The sequence below is a fragment of the Mus musculus genome, chromosome 7, assembly GCF_000001635.26.
Source record: "Mus musculus strain C57BL/6J chromosome 7, GRCm38.p6 C57BL/6J".
Classification (NCBI taxonomy): domain Eukaryota; kingdom Metazoa; phylum Chordata; class Mammalia; order Rodentia; family Muridae; genus Mus; species Mus musculus.
Window position 1 is genome coordinate 70252320 of NC_000073.6, and position 19599 is coordinate 70271918.

A 19599-nucleotide genomic window follows, 5' to 3' on the forward strand; every position below is an offset into this window, starting at 1 on the left:
CAAGCTGGCTAGAGAGATGTCACCTTTACAAAAATAATTAAAAAAAAAAAAGACAGTTCCTGAGGAATGACATCTGAAGCTGTTCTCTAACTTCCACATGCACATACACACAAACATACAAAAAAATTTTTAAAAATCACAGAGACATAGAGTGAGAGGGAGAGATAGAAAGACGGAGGGAGGGAGGGGAGGGAGGGAGGGAGGGAGGGAGGGAGGGAGGGAGGGAGGGAGGGAGGGAGGGAGCCAGAAAGGGAGAGGGGGAGAGAGAAGGAAAGAGGGGGTAAGGGAGGGCGGAATGGAGAGAGAAGGAGAAAGGGGGAGAAAGAGAGGAAGGGAAGAAGAGAGAGAGACAAAGGGGGGGGAAGGAGAGTTTAAAGTAAGGCTTCAGACCTGCAAGTTGTATTCGTCATACAACAAAACTGTTCTTTTTTTTTTTTTTTTAATCTGCACAAAATCATACTTCAAACCCACTTGATATTTGGAGCTTAGTCCATGCTACTTTCTACTACTTACTAGATAGAACCTTTCTAAAGTACCAAAGTCAAGGGACCCACCTAGGGCAGAGTAAATGTCCGGTGTTTGTATCCCTGCAGGCCCCCTGGATAATTCGCCCTGCAGGAACCTTGATGGATAAGTTAGTATAGTCGGGGATTGCTTTGGAAGAAGTGGGTCAGGGTACGATGGAAGACCCCACGGAACACTGCAGCCAGCTTGAGGGCTACATCGCCAAGAAGACGCTCCACCCTTATGTTAGGTGCCTTACACCTCCTTGCCGTGTATGCAGACACTGTACGCTGGGCTTGCGGGAGCCTCCATTCCCAGTGAAGAGCCATATTATTAGTTCTGATTGACCAGGTCTGACGGTAAGAGAGTGAGAGTTCATGCTACATGAATTACACGGCGTGCGTATCTAGATGAAAATAAGAGCGGCGAGGAGCAGACAGGAGGGGTGAAGGGTCCATTGAAAATCAGAGAGATTAGCAACTCATCACATTATTTGTGGGTTATCAGGAGACAGAGGTAATGAAAGTGAGACCTATATCCTTGATCAATAAGAGTTTCACTGCATTTTGAGTTCATTTTCCCCTGCCGAGAGAGAGACAGCAGGCTCGCTATTGATCACCGTGTTAATCCATAACCAGACTGGGCCTTAGCCTGGTGGAGCAGGCAGGAAAAATAAGATAATAAGCAGGAACTCTTGATCTTTTATTATGGTGTGCTAGATAAAGAGAGCGTGGGGGTTCAAGGTAGTCTGGTTTAAAGTTAACCCTTCCCTTCCCTCTTAATTTGGGATTGTATGAGAAGAAGAACTGAGGGCCACCCCTGTCTGACTCTATTTGACCTAATTTTGCCAGTTTCCTAAGTAAAGTGTATCTGGGACCCTTTATACTGATTAGAAGCAGATAGTAATGGGACCACGGGAGAGTCAAAAATGGCAGTAGAACCACAGGGACGAAAGAATCTCCTCCAAATACAACTCAAGAAATCTAAGACTGTGGAGACTAAGCGGCATCTGTGTTTGAGTCAGTCCCAGCATGCTTAGGTATGAAGTGCTCTTTAGTATCCGAGAGTCCACTGCTACAACTAAGTTTATTTGCTTAGTTTATGATTCAGCAAATAAGCACATCAAAAGAAGAAGACTGTAATTCAGAGGAGTGTGTGGGGTCAGTAAAGCAGTCATTATCGCTGATAGTAGGGACAGTAGGTCATCAGTTATTTGGGAACTTCCAGAATTATCAAAAGTTTGTCTGACCTAAACTCTCACTACAGATTACCTACCGCATGTTTAGATGGTAAGATGGGAAAGAGACTGCCAGTCCTTATGATCTGCATTTAATCCCAGATACTCACATGGTAGAAGATGAGCTCTACATGCTGCCATAGTGTATAAACACACACATGAGTGCTTTTTTAAAAAATAAAAAGTTTAACTTTCTCTTTTTTTCATTTTTTATTAGATATTTTCTTCATTTACATTTCAAATATTATCTTGAAAGTCCCCTATACCCTCCCTTCGCCCTGCTCCCCAACCCACCCAGTCCCGCTTCCTGATCCTGGCATTTGATGAGTCAATATTTTGTTCCTGCTGAAATAGAGACAATTTTTCAAACTCCCACCAGTCCAAGTGAACCCCTTTTACAAATAGAGAAACTAGGGGACACACACACACACACACACTCTCTCTCTCTCCAATACATCTACCTACACAAAGATCAAGCAGACAGGATTTCCCATTCTCAGTCTCACTCCTTCTGGCACTGTTGATCCTCAGGGATCACCGAGATGTCGCCTAGGCAGCTGCAAAGCAAGCAGGGTCTGCTGACATGAGCATAGCCCCTTGTCCCTGACCTAGACTTGCATGGTTCATTCTTCACTCTGCCATCTGAGCCAAGCCAGCCACTTCTCATTGATAGTTTCTGTGCTTTTCCAAGTGGGTTTCCATCTTATTCCTGGGTGCTCTTTACCTTCTGCTCCTTCCACTCCCAATTTATCTTCCCTTCCCTCTTATGGCAACTTCTGTCACCTAGAATCACGGTGGGTATGAGTATATCAGGTTGTGTGCCAACAAGCAAAAATGACTGGGGGTATGTCACTTTGGGAACATGTCACCTAAGCTGCCCTAGTTAGAACAATTGGGAGATCTACTTAGAAACAATACATTTTTCTAAAGCATTCTTGAATTAAATGCATTTTTAGTGACCCATGTAAACACAAATATTTAATAGAGTCTGAAGATACTATGGATGATTTCATATATCTGTACCATGGGAGAACAGGTTGTTGCTCAAACACTTACCAGTGCTTTATCATGAAAACATGAACAATCCTTTCTTCTAGCCTTTTGAGATAGCCAGTGCACATTCCACATCTATGGCCAATCTGCTACACAATAGTACACCAGGATTTTTTCCTGCTACCTGCCAGCAACTCATTCCCCATTGCTCAACTGAGCTGTCATTAAATGACACATGTATATACTAAGCAATTTTTAATGAAATACCTGTCGATCATTTAGCACCTTATCATTGGATAACCAGGGAAGTTAAACAATTTGAACAAGTTCATATCGTCCTTGTGTGGAGAACTGGGCCTCAGTTCAAACTTCTGAAGCTAAGAATAATCAGAATGATTTTCAGAGAAGTCGGTTTTTAGCAAGTACTAAAACCCATGTAATCTATTAAGGAATTCATCTCAGAAACAGCTAATACTGTCTTTGAAGTTTCATACTCCAGCTGATGAAAACTAAGAACCTCTTCAGTGAGGCATGTGGTGACCGTGGTCAAAGCTTATGTTTTTAAGCTGAGAGAGGGGCTGCTTATATAATTTACATTTTATGTGAGGAAAAGGTTGCTAAGGAAAAATAATTTTCCTCTACTATAACATGGTAAAAGTCAACCCTTATTGATCTGAAGCCTCATTAGACATGCAAACCAACTCAAAGAATAACTTCTGCGGATACATAACAGAACAAGTGATCTGTAATCATCTAGGAAGCCTTTCGTGTGATATTGGAGTTGTGTTTTTTCAATTAGAATAATGGCTGCAAAGCTAGCTTAGCTGGGTTGATGAATACCTAGTTGTGGATCCTCGGCTGGCTTCTCTAAGTTTTCATGAGCTATAATCGTTCAAGCTTTGATCTTCTCTTGTCTCCTTCGGGGAAATGAGCCTAGCAGCTTAGCATAACCACAGATTCTGGGTGACACCAATGAATGAATAAAGAATCACTTCTAGTGCGGTAAGGTGCTCCTAGGATGACTTGGGCTTAATCAAGAGTAAGTTAATAAGCAGCTGTCACGTGGGGGCGGGAGGGGGAACTTACAATTAGGAGGAAACCTTAATGACTTCTTAAAATCCTTTACTTCTGGAAAGATGGATGAGAAAATAAGGCTTGCTGTACAAGCTCAAAGACCTAAGTTTGAATCATAGCATGCACATTTAAAAAGTATATAAAAGCCCACCATGACCTTTCTCATAACCATCCACAGCAACATGGGGCATTGGGACAGGAAGTTCTCTCGATCTTGCCACTGGCCTAGCTCCAGTTTCAGTGAGAGACTCTGTTACAAAGAAATTTTATTATTGGACAAAACACAACATCCCCCTCTTCTGACCTGAGTGTAAGTATGTATGTAGACACATGGAGACATGCTGATGCATACACACACACACACACACACACACACACATACATATACACACACATATGCATGCATAAACAAAATGAAAATACTCATTTCTAACTTCAGTTTTTAAACTCAGAAGCTTATTTTAAGTGAATGGGGTTTTAAAGATTTCTGTGATTTAAATGTTGGTATCCCTCCAAAATTCATGCTGAAAATTAATCCTCAAATCAGCAAAATTAATAGGTACGTCCTTTGGGAAAGTGATTAAGTCATCAGGATTCTGCCCTTATGAAGGGATTAATATCCTTATCAAAGAGGCTTCAAAGTTCTTCATGGCCCTTTTCTTCTACTGCCACGTGATCACATGTAAAGCCACTAGGGACTCCAGCAGCCAGGCACCATCTTGAAAACAGGAAGTGAGCCTGCACTGGCACTAACTTTGCCTTTAGGCTGATCTAAACTTCCAGGCTTGTGAACTCTGAGAAACCAAGTTCTATAGGCATAAACCACCCAGGCCATAGGATTTGTTAGGAGCATGGCTCTGCAGAAGAAAGCACTTGCTGCGAAAGTGTGATGAGCAGAGTTTGGATTCTCAGATCCAACGTAAGAGCCAGGCCTGCCTGGTAGGCCCGCTGATAATCCCCAAGGCAGGGGCAGGGTATCTCCGGGGTAAGCTGATGAACTAGAGAAACTGAATTGGTAAGATTTGAATTCATGGAGAGATACTGCTCAGAACTATTGCCTCAATGGAGAGCTACTTAGGGAAATATTTGTACTCAATTTCTTGTCTCCACACATGAGTGCACCCACACACATGCGAAAGCATACATACATGCATATATCCATACCATATACACACAGAGACACACACACAAAACACACACAACACACACAACACACACACGAGAGAGAAATAATAATAACGGACAAAATAAAGTCATTGTTGATACTTTGCAGTATAAAATCAACTTATTTTTATTCTTTGAAATTTTCATATGATACATTGTCATCATATCCTTTCCTGTCTCCCAACCTCTCCTAGATTCTCCACCCATTCTGACCCACCCAACTTCATTTCATTTCTCTTTCTCATTAAACAAACAAACACACAAACAAGTGAGATTCATGTTGTCAATTTGCGTTGGCCATGCTTCTGGATCATTGAATCTGCCCTGGAGTTCGGTTAATATATCCAGTGTCACTCCATAATGAAAATTATTTTCCCTCTCCCAGTAGCCAGTATTTGTGAGTAACTTTTGGCTAGTGATGAGACTCTATGTCCACTTCTCTTTTCCCGTGCTAGGATTCAGTCTTTCTCAAGCTTGTGCATGTTATCACAGTCTCTGGAAGCTCGTATGTGTATCTGCCCTGTTAAATCTGAGGCAAACTGCTAACCTAAAATCATCTACACCTCCGACTCTTATAACCAACCTTTCTGCTCCTTCTTCCACATAGGTTCCTGACCCTTGAGGAGAAGAGTGTGATAAAGATATCCCATTGAGGAGTGAGGAGTCAAAAATCTCTCATTTTCTGAATGTGATCCAATTGTGGATCTCTGTGTTAATTACCATCTACGTCAAGAAGCTTCCCCGGTGACAGTTGAGCCATTCCCCTGAGCCATGAGTATAGTAAGGTGTCACTGGGAGTCTTCTCATTGCTGTGCTTGTTTGGCAGAACAATGGTAAGAGGTTTTCCTACAACCTTCCTAGTCTCAGGTTCTTGACCTGAGTCAAGTATGGGTTGCCAGGCAAGGGCTCCATCTCAGTGGGCCTTCAATCTAATTTTATGAAGTGGTTGGTTACCCCGTGATGTCCATGACATTGTCACACCCGTGGTCATGATTGCACTACACTATGGTTGCACAGTGTGGGAAGGTCATTACTATTGCTTTCAATGTTCACCACTGAGTGAGAATGAGGGTTACTTTTTGCCTCTCATAGCATGTACATCGTCCAGTGCTGTGAATGCTAGTCAGTAAGGGGGAAGCTTCCGGTTGGGCACCAGCTAGACTTCTCCATTTTCTTTGCCACACGCATGTGGTGTTTTTAGTAATAGGGTCTTGCCATCAAGTTGTGGGCAGGAATGAATAGTATTGTCAACAAGTTTAGAAAATTTGAGAGATGTCTATGGGACTCTTTAGGCCAATAGAAAGTCAACATTTACTCTAAGCTCATGTATCCAGATTATTGATGAAATTTAAATCATATTATAAGTAAGCATTTTTATTATATATATGTGTGATTACCTCTCTACATTTTTTAATATTTAGAAATCTTTTTAAGGCTATCCCCCTCTACATCAATCTTAAAGTCTATTTTTCTAACTAGTATACCCATATATTTATAAGCAGGTAGACATAACAGGTTAATTTTCAAATGGTATCATTCATTATTTGGAACATTTATGTTTTTTATAAATATCACATGGCCAGGCCTGGTGTTCCAGGTAATTCCAGAATTCCAGCTACTCGAGGCTGCAACAGGAAGGTTGTAAGTTTATTTGAGTGTCTCGAAAATAGCAAATAAAAACGTAGCTCAGAGGCAACCACTTGCTTTGAAGCATGGAGGCTCTAGGTTCAACACCCGGTACAGCAAAAAGAAAGGGAAAACTAAAGTATCAAAAAATGATCATTTCTAATTCACATTTATCTGACATTGTTTTCAAGCAATTGAATGGAATACAATAAAGGCGTATCACACTGGTCAGAGATTTCTTTCTGTTAACAATATAATATTTATTGCTTTAAGATTCAGTTTGAAAAACCACGGGAAATTATCGTTCTGATTGATTTTTGACCTCCATTTTCCTCCCTATGGGAAATAGTTGTATTTTGTGATACAATGGAATAAGATTTATTTCTTAAAGTGTCCAGATTTTTTTCTTTGTTTTTTTTCAATTAGATGTTTTCATTATTTGCATTGCAAATTTTATCCCCTTTCATCATTTCCCCTCCACCCCCCCATCCCATCTCCCCTCCCCACTCCCACTCCCATTCCAACTTCCTGTCCTGGCATTCCCCTACACTGGGGCATCAAGCCTTCACGGGACCAAGGGCCTCTCCTCTCATTGATGTTCCACAAGGCCATCCTCTGCTACATATGCAGTTGGAGCCATGAATCCCACCATGTGTTCTCTTTGATTGGTGGTTTAGTCCCAGGGAGCTCTGGGGTTACTGGTTGGTTCATATTGTTGTTCATCCTATGGGGCTGCAAACCCTTTCAGCTCCTTAGGTCCTTTCTCTAGCTCCTCAATTGGGGACCCTCTGCTCAGCCCAATGGATGGCTGTGAGCATCCACCTCTGTATTTGTCAGGCACTGGCAGAGCCTCTCAGGAGACAGCTACATCAGGCTCCTGTCAGTAGCCCTTGTTGGCATCCACAATAGTGTCTGGGTTTTGACCTCCATCTTTAACAAGGTTTTGTTTTGTTTGTTTGTTTGTTTGTTTGTTTGTTTGTGTTTGTTTTTTCCCTAATACAGAGCAACATGGTTTCTAGTTCCGGTATGATTGGGGGAGGAATGGATTTACTATATCTGTTCAGAAACTGTCTCAAGTTAGTGCAGTGCCGGTGCTCTCTCAGTCATCATGGACCTGCAGTTTGTTGGTGAAGACAGACCTTTGTCCACTGATATCCTACTGTGCTTTGACAGCAGGTCTCTCCCACTGTGCTGCTTGTTACCTTTGTGTTTTCTGAGAGCAGGTCGGTGATCCTGAGTCACAAGGCACCTACAACCTTTAAGATTTTTAGCATGAGTTTTCTCTCCTGACAAGGGTTTGCTAGTGTCCAGGCACTGGATTTGGCATTTTTAATTTGCTCTAACTCTTTAAGCAAGTATTCAATGTAGGCAGAGATATTTGGTAGATTATTAAAAAAAAAAAAAAAACTGACTGATTCATATGCAATCCATAAAGAAGTAACAATTTGCATTCTTATCTTTTGCATGGAAGGTTAAATTGGTATCCAAACACCATGATAACAAAGCAAAGAATGGTCACCTGGCACGTGAAATCTTGTGATTCCCAAAGACAGCCTCCATTTGCGTTCTCTCGGAGAGGCAACTGCAGTAGTAATGCACAAGCTCCCCTCATCCCTGCCCTTGCATCAAAGGACTATATAGAAGTACCCCAACAGGGTGGCTTTAGTTGTGTTTTCTATTTCAGCTCCTCCTACCCTAAAACTTTTGGAAGCAAAAATGCATTGTCACCAAGATATCAGTCCAGATATTAGGAAGCCTACTCAACTCCCCAAGTCCCGAGCCTATGGCACTGCAAATGCTGCGTTGTCTTTGGAAAAAGGAACGTTGGAAGTAGATTCATGACGAAGGAGGAAGCATTGATGAGCCTGCGGGTTATAATCTCGGTAAAGAAGTCAGTGTTACTCCTAAGGCTGTATTTTCCATCATGGTAAGTTCTCCTTTTACTTAGATCCATAATTCAGGACATCCATCCAAAGCAATGAAGCTTGCAAGTTCACAAAAGAGAGACTAGGCAAAAATGGAGCGATCTGTTTGGATGGTCCATACAACCAAAGGTGAGCTCTCCAGGGCTAGAAGGAGCTGAGCTCATTGTTAGCAGACCTGAGCTCTCTTTTTCTAAGTCAGGAAGTGGGAAGAGAGAACATGACCTAAAAAGTTCAAACTTAGAAATAGTTTACAATTTCCTTAAGAAAAATTATTTCAATACACTTTTAACTTTAGATGACAAAAATATTTACAATTGTAATATAACAAAAATTGCCTCTAAAAAATAAAAGGCTCATCTACTATCTTATACAATCTTTATCATGTGCACAGATATCCATCTTCAATACATACAAGTTTACTTGGACAGAGAGCATGGAAGAGTTTATTGAAGCTGTAGCATAGTCCAGGAAATGCCACTGCAGTATATTAGAAAACTAGATTCTCCTGGTCCCAAATGTTTTAAATATCATGATGATGGAGCATGTCTTTAATTCCAGCACTTAGGAGGATAGAGAGTTCAAGACCAGGAAAGGTCCATTCTCAAAATAAGGAAGAGAGGAAAAGGAACAAAGGAAGGGAAGAAGAGAAGGGAAGGAGAGAGAAAGGGAGGGAGGGAGGGAGAGAAGGAAGGAGAAAGGAAGAAGGAAGATTTCAAATATTTCACAGGAAATTATAATCCCAATAATATTATACAGAGTTTTTGTTTCCATTACATCAAATATCAAGCAAGGATCTAAAAGGAATAAGTGAATGAAAAGAAAATGGTTTAGCTCAATAATTAGGTCTAATAGTTAATATCTAATAAAAGTTTCTGTAGTAACCACAACAGAAGGGGTACTGAGTGGAGATGCAAAACCATCACCCTCGCTGTCAGCAGGCACCTGTGTGACATTGACCAACCACTGAGCCCCTCGTCATTTCCTTTGGGGTTTTTTCCCTTTATAAAAGGTAGATGGAGTTAAATGTATTAAGTTCTTTTGTCACAAGATATCACAAACTTTAATGATAATGTATCTCATAATTTTCACTTGAGTCAAAAATACTAGTATGAAAATCTCATGCATGATTGGAACATAAAACTCAAAGGAGAAAGAAAATGTTTTCATCTTGTTCTGTCACCAAAATAACCCCCATAGAAATCACATTATTAATGATTCCCCTCTACAAGATAGCAACCGCTGGCTTAAATTCAGATGGATGACTGTAGCTAATGTAAAATTTTCAGCATCATTTCACTTAAATTCAAAATTCAAATTCAACAAACACTTACGGTGCCAGAAGCTATTTCATGTGCAGAATATAAAACAATGACCCTGTCCCCAAGAAGCTGACAGCATAGTTAAGTCGTTTTCTCACAGTAGGTTTTCAACACAGAATGGTTCCAGCGTAAAATAATAGGACAGAGCAGAAAGACAGGAAATGCTCAATTTAAAGACCAGCATTTCCAAGCTGTCTCAGAACTGAGGCTCAGTTTTAGAAGTTTCTTGCATGTTTTCCTTAATATTAATTTATTATTAATTAATAATAAAATGTATCAATTTTACATGTATTGTAACAAATGATTTTAGAGGACTTGAGCTGTACTACTGTGTATATATGTGCATATAATATACATGAAGTCAGTAAAAATCTATATGGATTTTAGGTTAAGTTATGCTAAAATTAAATATATGTTTAATCATGCCTGAGTCATATTTTCAAAATTCAGAGAAATGTGATTGACATTAGAATAGTCACGTTAGGAAATATAATTACTTAATTTTTTAAAATTAATTCCATATAATTAACTAATACAGGAATAATTAAGAAATATGTAATTAAGTAAGTTATAGTCCCTGACACTTAACCACTTAATCATAAAAGGAGAGCATATTTTATAAACAAGTGAAATAAATATAAAATCTATTAATTAAATATGTGGTTGCAGCTAAGAATAAATACTAGGAATAAAAATTATCTATCTCTACAACCTGTGTAATCAGAAAGCAGGTTTAATGGTGAAATGCATAATTATTGCATTAGTATGGAATAGTTGGCGTGGTTCACTCCCTCAGTTTGAACAGTGGTTCTGCCATTTATCAGCTGTGGTGTGCGGCTTAACCTCTCCAAGCTTTTTCCAAGCTTGTCAGGTTTAAATAAGATAATGTGTGGCTAGCACTCACGCTAACCCTTGTCGCCCAAAAGGCTTGTTCACATTCATTAGCTAGTAGTTTGGGAAATGGATAACTATGTGTTAAGCAGAGTCTGTGTTATCTTTTACACAATTGACCCAGTTCATCCTTGACTGGAGTGGGGGTTGGGAGTGGGGACCTCAAGAACAGGAGAGTTCTTCTCCTAGCTGAAAGTCCTGTGGAGATCCCTCTTGTAACTTGTTACCTTTCTGCTCTTACGGATCAGAACATCATTGCTAAAAGTTTCTTTCAGTCTTAACAAATTACTTCGGCAAAAAAGTTCTGAGAACCATGGGCCCATGCTCCAAACAACCGACAGTGTACATCATCCCTTGTCAGGGTGTGTGGCCTGACAAGGAAGATTAAAAGAAAGAAAGCATCCATGGAAGGAGAGGTTCTTGGTCCTATGATGGCTAGATAGATGCCCCAGTGTAGGGGAGGAACACCCTCCTAGAAGCAGGGGGAAGGAGATTGTGATAGGGGGTTTCCGGGAGGACAGGAAACCGGGAAGGGGATAACATTTGAAATATAAATAAAGAAAATATACAATCAAAAGAAAGAAAGAAAGAAATTATGCTAGCAAAAGTAAAGTGGAAAATACCTGCTGGCAGAAACCCGTCTGCCAAACACAGCCATGTCAGACTTGGAAGAAACAGGCCAAAGCACACGTGGCTCTATGGGGCAGTCTGGGGTCCGTATGGGACCCTACAGCAAAAGAGCTAATCAGAAACACCCTCTGTGTAAAATCTTAGATTTTCCCCTAAGGGGTCATAAAGTGAGGACACGTGTTCATTCCTACCCAGAAGCAGAGCAAAGAAACAACCATTCTACTGGACAGCCCCTCAATCCAGAACTCGTGGAAGTGAGTGCTTTTGGATGGAGGAATGGACTCTGAGAACAACCTCAGAACATGGGGTTTCAACACTCAAATACTCGAAGAATCTGTGTGCTATCTATCCAAGCCCCCTTGTTAACATTTTGGTTCCCGGTTAGTGTCTATACTGGAAGGTGGTAGCAACTTTAAGAGGTAGGACATCATGAGAACTCCTTGGGTACTTGGGAATATTCTCTGGTGGGTTGTGAGACTCTGAGTATTGCTTTGTTTTCATTTTAACTTCCAAGGCATGAAGGTCAATGGCTTTGTTGTCATGTCTTCTGCGGTGATGCAATACCTTGCACCAAGCCTAGACTGGAGCTTCCAAAACTGTGAGCCAACTGTGAGTTGATTGCCTCAGCTCTCTGTTATGGTGGTGGGAAGCTCACTTGCCACAGAGCTTCGTGAAGCATAAATCTCACTTGCTGGAGAAATGTCAATATAAGCGCCGATGTTACAAACTTTAAAAACTGTGACACTTCTTAGAATGAAAGGATACAACACCAACGAAATGGCATCATTAGTAAGTTACATCACACCATGTGAGTATAAAGCGGGAGAATAGTCTGTCGATATCTGTTAGACATGTAGACACATTTACAGAAAATTAATTGTAGATAAGAGATCCTCCATCCAGCATTCCTCTGTCTGCCAACCTACTTCCTCTTGACAGTATCATGTTTTAATCATAGAAAAAAATACATCCACACACATCCAACATTATAAAACTCTTCACAGTGTAGCCTCCTTCCAGAGCTAATTGGCAGTGTTCAGGTGATGCAGAGACAGAGTCCAAGCATGGGAAATGAGTTCTAACAAAGCTTGTCACTGAAGCACTCATCAAGCAGGGATCCAGGAACGTTCTGACTTTGGTGTTGGGAAGACTCCCTTGTTTGCATCTGTGATGGCTTCAGTGCTTAACTTTTCAACGCCAAGACTGTCAAATTCCCAGGAAATGTTTTATTCACTCGGTTTCCTTTGTCTACGAAATGAAGCTATCACTGAAATATTTCCAAGGAAATCCCAGTAGAGATCTTTAGAGACAGAGAGGTAATTGCACAGACAGAATGAATTGGCTCAAAGTCTTTGTGCATGTAGAAAGACAGATAATATTCCAAGGAAACTGAAGTCAACAGATCTGGGGATTCAGATGCAAACGTCCCTGAGAGATGTTAGATTAGTGGTGGAAAAGGAAGCTGAGGCAGTTTTAGTGAGTGTAAATTAAGCCATATCTTCTCAAGAAAGGTGAAAAATTGAGACATCTTGCAAATGTTAGATTCCAAATGATCCTGATTTTCTTAGAAATGGAGAAAATCAAGCCATAGCCATTCTCTTCACACTGTGTAATTTATGTTTTTTATATTTAATTATTTCTTTTCTAGGTACCCTGCCCATCATTCACTCTTTATCTCTGGAAACATAGCATTTTTCCATGGTCAATGTGTAATTATTGTCTGGATATAGAATAATCTAAAGGCTACGTTCTTCTCTTGGTTGTGTACTTGTTTTAGAACATTTATGGAAAACATTTTTTTCTTTCTTGTCATAAAATTAGTATTTGCCCTTGTTGGAAAGGACATACTTAGGTAGGTCTGTTTCTAGAGTCTATTGTTTCCAAAGGTCTATTTATCTAGCTTTACCATGCCTAAATTTTCCTGGTTCAGTCTTTACATTTTAAAATACATTTCATGCCACGTGGTGATGGCACACGCCTCTAATCCCAACACTCACGAGGCAGAGGCAGGTGGATTTCTGAGTTCAAGGACAGCCAGAGCTACACAAAAAGAAGCCCTGCCTCAAAAAAAAGTAAGTAAGTAAATAAATAAATAAAATAGCAATAATATAATACAACAAAAATTAAAATACATTTTATAATTCGCATACCAACTTCTTTGAAGTAAAATATCAGGGTCATACTTATTATGGAAGCCCTAAACAGTCCATAGCTGAACTCTCTCCTCTGGGGGACAAATTAAATATATGCCTTTTTATTTCACTTCTGTTTTTGATTCCCTTAGTGAGCACCACCCCATGCCCTGACAGTCATACTTGTGAGTACTGATGTGCCGTTTGTAAACTTTGGAATGACTACTGAGGCCAGCTGAGGAGGTGGCTTCACCAGAGCCCCAAGAACAGATTGCAGTAACTGTGGTGAGAGACCTTTCCATAAAAACACAACTGGAGAGCAACTGTAGAAAACACCCAACACTGACCCTTGGCCTCCACACTCACACATAGGCACATCCATGAGCATGCCTATATATGTGGCTGGGGGATATAGAGAGAAAGGAGTGGCAGGAGGTGTGGACAAGAGCAATGAGTGATAATGGGTCTGGAAGTCAACACATAGCCACCCCTTGCCAACACAGCCCTAGAATTAAACAGACACATTTATGCATGCCTTGATTTGGTTGTGTTGCTACTATCTGATTTGAAAAAGAAAACCTCGTTGGATTAACAATATGTTTCTAGCTATGCAGTTGTGTATAGACTCCAGGTGATGGCACCTGTGAAAGTGACAAAATGACACATTCGTGGCACTTGGTCTGCTGGAGAATAGGAACACTTGCACAGGGCATTGGTTTGCTTTGTTGGCTTTTATTGGTGGTTGGAGGTTTATTTTTTTACACTAGTCAAACAACACTGTTAAGCAGAAAGAAAAGAATAAATGTTTTCATACTGGGAATAGGTTTTTTTGTTTTGTTTTTTTTTTATTTTCTTTATTTACATTTCAAATGCTATCCCGAAAGTTCCCTATACCTGCTCCCCTACCCACCCACTCCCACTTCTTGGCCCTGGAGTTCCCCTTTACTGAGGCATATAAAGTTTGCAAGACCTAGGGACCTCTCTTCCCAATGATGGCTGACTAGGCCACCTTCCGATACATATGCAGCTAGAGACATGAGCTCTGGGGGTACTGATTAGTTCATATTGTTGTTCCACCTATAGGGTTGCAGACCCACTTCAGCTCCTTGGGTACTTTCTCTAGCTCCTCCATTGGGGGCCCTGTGTTCCATCCTATAGATGACTGTGAACATCCACTTCTGTATTTACCAGGCACTGGCATGGCCTCACAAGAGACAGCTATAGTTTTTAAGAGAAGCTGAAAAGCAGTTGTTGGTAGGTGAGAAGTACTTAACATTTTCTGGATGTCTGGGTAACATTCTGATACTGTGAATCTGCAGACAGCCAAAGCCAGGCCAGTCTCCCCATGAACACAGGAGGACTCAGCATGAACACTGGGGTTGGAATGTGATGTTGAAAGATGACTCAAGTGATCCTGTTGGCAGAAGATCTGAATTCCTTGGAAGTGCCTTCCTGCCAGGGCTGAGCCTCTGCTTGGAGCTGGAGAGCTGATTTGCACAGCACGAGGCTGTGGCTCCATCCCGTGAGTCATAGGACTGCTTCAGAAGCTCTTGGCTGCTTCTCAGATGGAAGCTTGGCTCTGGGGCCTTGAGGATTAGCCCTGTTCCTCTTTTCCCCATCTCCGAGTCCACCAAAACGCTAACTGACTAATGCTTTTGCAAGCATTCAACACAGAAAGATGTTCGAAATTGGTACAGCAGTAACCTGCTCATTTTCAGATAAGAAAATTTATGTTCCTGGTGCTCTAGAAAATAAACAAACAAACAAACAAACAAACAAACAAATAATAAGCGAAAGACATTTCTTTGCCCTTTAGCAAGAATACTTCTTTTATGATTGTCTGATCTCCACAATTTTTTTTTTTAATTTTTCTCTTACTTGCTGAGGGTTTAGCCAATAACCCCCCTCAGGCTAAATTCTATCTCCTAACTAAATTCTACCTAAATTCTATCTCCCAACTCCCCCACTACTCCCTCCAGACTGTTTTTTTTTTCCTTCTGAAAACATTTGTTCTAATGCCCATGACCTGTTTGAATCAACCAAACGCACTGATCCTCTAAGCAAAATTGGAAGAGTGAAGAATGACCTGAAGTGTTGAAGGGTGTGATAGACTCTATCTTACATTTAGTTTAAGAAATGTATCTGAAATATTACGATCAGCCTGGTGTTATGGGTTTAATGACAAACTTATCTGTTAAATGATAGAGAACCCTGACTCCAGATCTACAACTTCTGTATATTACCTTGGATCAATGGAGTGTTTCTGGCTGGCATCCTGCTTTCCCTGTCTCACAGATGGGCAGGTATGTCCGTGAGCACCACCAGAGCCATCGTCGATAGTCCCAAGAGGACATTGTATAACAATCAAGACAAGGAACTTTGGGGTTGTAACACAGCCCCATTTCCATCTGCATCTTCTTTGCTTTTGCTAACCTTGTCAACAGGATGTCACATGGAGCCCTTAAAGCCTGCCTTCTCTTCCGAAAGTTAGAGTCAAGGTCATTACAATTGGCAAGATAAAGCTTTATGGATGCAATTTGTACCCAATCTTCCTTTTCTTCTTGTCCCATCTCATTTGCTTCTTATTCATTTTATTTTTCAATATAATTTGAATTTCTGTTGATCATGTTGAATCCTTTATAGAGCAATATATGACATATATTTTGTCAATGATTATGGGGTGTGTGTTTGTGTGTGTGTGTGTGTGTGTGTACATGTGTACACATGTGTGTTGCAGAAAGAGAATAAAATCATTGGAATCATCTTATCATCACACTTCACTTTTTAAAGGTTTTTGAGAAAGGAGAGTTCCAAAATATGCCGGGTAACCTTAAATTTGAGATTCTTCTACCTCAATCAACTGAGTAATAGGATTACATGCATGCACCACTACATCCAATCCAGTCCTGTTTTAGTTTGTTCAGTGGTTGGTTGAGTAGTTAGTTAGTTGGTTAGTTAGTTGGTTGATTAGTTAGTTAGTTTGTGACAGAATCTTGCTATGCATCCCTACCTGGCATGGAACTCACTGTGATTGCCATGAATCTGTAGTGATCTCCCGGTCTCTGCCTCCTGAGTGCTGCAGTTACAGGTGTGAGCCACCACACCTTGCTTTCCATGCTGCTTCAGATCTCTCTTCTGCAACTTTCTCCCTGGGAAACCTATGATGAGCTGTTTTGCCTGTAAGAGATCTGATTTCTTCATCTGTGAGTTAGGAATGAGGAAGGAATGGTACCTGTGCTGTGTAACTCATGAAGCAGGTTATTTTCAAAGTATTTAGGGATGAGTAAATCTTGTCAACAAGATAGAGTGTTTCATCCAATGAAGGAAGCTGTGCCCAATAATATAATTCTCCCTACTACTTCCCAGTGCAAATATGCGCACTCTAATCATTACCCTGGGATGGTATTGGTATAGGGAGGGAAGAGACCCCCTTGAATCCTCAAATGGATACCTGTGATTGATAAGCTGGAACAATAGAGTGGCTGACTGACTACCCTCATGTTTACTAGCAGCTCAGTCTCAGATCAAATGGGATATGTACAAAATACAAATAGGAATATTCTGGAGGAACCCTTGGGTCTGTGATTCAAAGATTTCTCCAGATAAATTAGGGGGGTGGGGGGTGGTTTGTAAGAGCTTTACTACTGAGCCACATCCCCAGCCATCACCTGGTGACTGCCAGAGACTATAATCCTGGAAGGTATTTTGTCATCCTGGAAGGTATATTGTCATCATCCTGACATATGAAATAAAACTACGGGCAGAACCAGCTTCTCATATTTATCAATCTGGATCAGCAAAATCGTTTTCTCAATGGCTGCTTTCATATTTTGAACATCTTGTAATATCAAAACTGAAGAGATGAGCTGGAAAGACGGTTCTGTGGTAAAGGCACTTGTCCCCAAGCTTGATGAGTTGGATCCCTAGGGCCATTGTGGTAGAAAGAAGGAATGGGTTCACCAAGTGTCCTCTGACCTGCACATGTGCATCATCAGCATGGTATGTTCACACATACACACACATACACACATACACACACTTACACACACACACACACCACAGAAGAACAGAAGACAAGATTTGGATAAATTCAGTAAGCAAGTAAAGAATTGATAATCTGCTATATAAATATTACCTGACATAATAATACCATTTTTTAAAGGAAAATAATTTGGACATGTAAGTGAGTTTTGCACTATTTTCTGTACTGATGTTCTACTGTTCCTGGCACTCATTTTTATCTTAGTGTGTCTGAATGTTACTTACAGAAGGCATATTGTGGTTTGCTGAGTTTCAAAGGGGACAATCAAACAGCAAGCAATTCGGCTCTCCCAGTGACCGCTCTCATCTCAGGATAACATGGCTACCATGACTCATTTCCAAGAAATACCAGACATTATAGTTGTAAATGGCATGTTTGTGTCTGCAAAGGAAGGCGCTTCTTGGATGATTATGATGCAGATATTTAAAAAGTTTCTAGGGTGGTTCCATTTGTGCAATCACTGTTGGAAAACAATGATTTGAGTGATTCTAGTAGAATCTAAGTGTCCCTTCCCTGCCACCCCTGACAAACAGCAGCATGGTCTTGCTCAGTGCTTTCACTGGAATGAATTATAAGGAAGTCCTCTTTTCCAGGTGTCATGGCGCACACCTTCAATCCCAGCACTCAGGCAAAGGCTAGCAGACACCTGTGAGCTCAAGGCCAGCCAGTCAAGACAACATAGGGGGACCCTGACTCAAAACAAATGAGAAGAAAATTCTCCAGGGATTGAACGGATCTCTGCTCAACTCAATAAAGATGCATTATGCTCTCTGTATTGAGAAGACAGCGTTAAGGGTGGTGGTGGTGGTGGTGGTTTGTTTGGTTGGGTGGGTGGTTTGGTTTTGTTTTTTAACTGCATGCTGTACCAAATATAGAGACTGCAACTTTGCGTCCCATCTTGGTAGAGAAGTAGATTTGATTCTTTAACTGACAAAGATCAAGAATCGAAGTAGTTCTCTTAATAAAGCTATGCAGTCTGAAGAGATTGCTTAACAGGTAACATCAACCAGGATTCTCCCAGCAAATCTGGGTTCAACTCAAAGAACCCACATGGCAGCTCGCAACCATACAAAACTCCAGTTCCAAGAAAACTGGGGCACTCTTCAGACCTCCAAGAGTACCAGACACACGCATGGAACATAGACGTACATGCAGACAAAACACTCATACACATAAAATAATAGAATTAAGTTAAAACTTTTTGGAAGCTCTTGTTAGTCAAGCACATTGGGTAGCTAAATATGAGCATAACCTTTTTAAAAGTAAAATTCTTCTGTCTAGATCATTCTGCTTCCAGGCTCAAAATTAATAAATAAATCTTTGCTTCATTTGCCTTGGACTCAACCTCATCCCATTGCATGCATCCCCAGAAGTGGGGTGTATTGAGACAGAAGCATTTTAGACCCTGTAGATGTATGTGTGTGTATGTATGTATATATGTATGTAGGTGTATATGTATGTAGGTGTATGTATGTAGGTGTATGTATGTATGTATATATGTATGTATGTATGTATGTATGTATGTATGTATGTGTATGTATGTATATTGTTTGCTGAGCATGATAGGGTGATGTATGTCTTTTATCCCAGCACTTAGGAGGCTGAGGCAGGTGGGTCTCTGTGAGTTCAAGGTCAGCTTGGTCTAAGTCACAAGTTTCAGGTCAGCCAGGGATACATAGTGAGAATTGAGGGTTTTGTTTGTTTTTGTTGTTGTTGTTGTTGTTTGGTTTGTTTGGTTGTTTTTGGTTTTTGTTTTGTTTTGGTTTGGTTTTTGGTTGGGTTGTTATGGGGGGTGGTTGTTTTGGTTTGGTTTGAGTTTTAGCTTTTTGAGACAGGGTTTCTCTGTGTAGTCCCACCTGTCCTGGAATTCACTCTGTAGACCAGGCCTCTTTCTCAGAGATCTGCCTGTTGGGATAAAGACATGTATCACCATTGCCTGACTGAGACCGTGTGTGGTGGTGGGGGGCGGGGAGCAGGGGTACATGATGGCACATAATTGTCTGCATATGGAGTGAAATTAATGTATATCATGGATAGATTTTTTTTTGGTAGTTCCTCCTCT

The 19599-nt window shown here is 40.7% G+C and overlaps 1 long non-coding RNA gene across 1 annotated transcript in view; it reads right to left on the reverse strand.

Moving 5' to 3' along the window:
* Gm29683 (predicted gene, 29683) overlaps positions 1–19599 on the reverse strand; it is a 158985-nt gene that overhangs the window by 73452 nt on the left and 65934 nt on the right. The gene's annotated exons all lie outside the window — the stretch shown is intronic.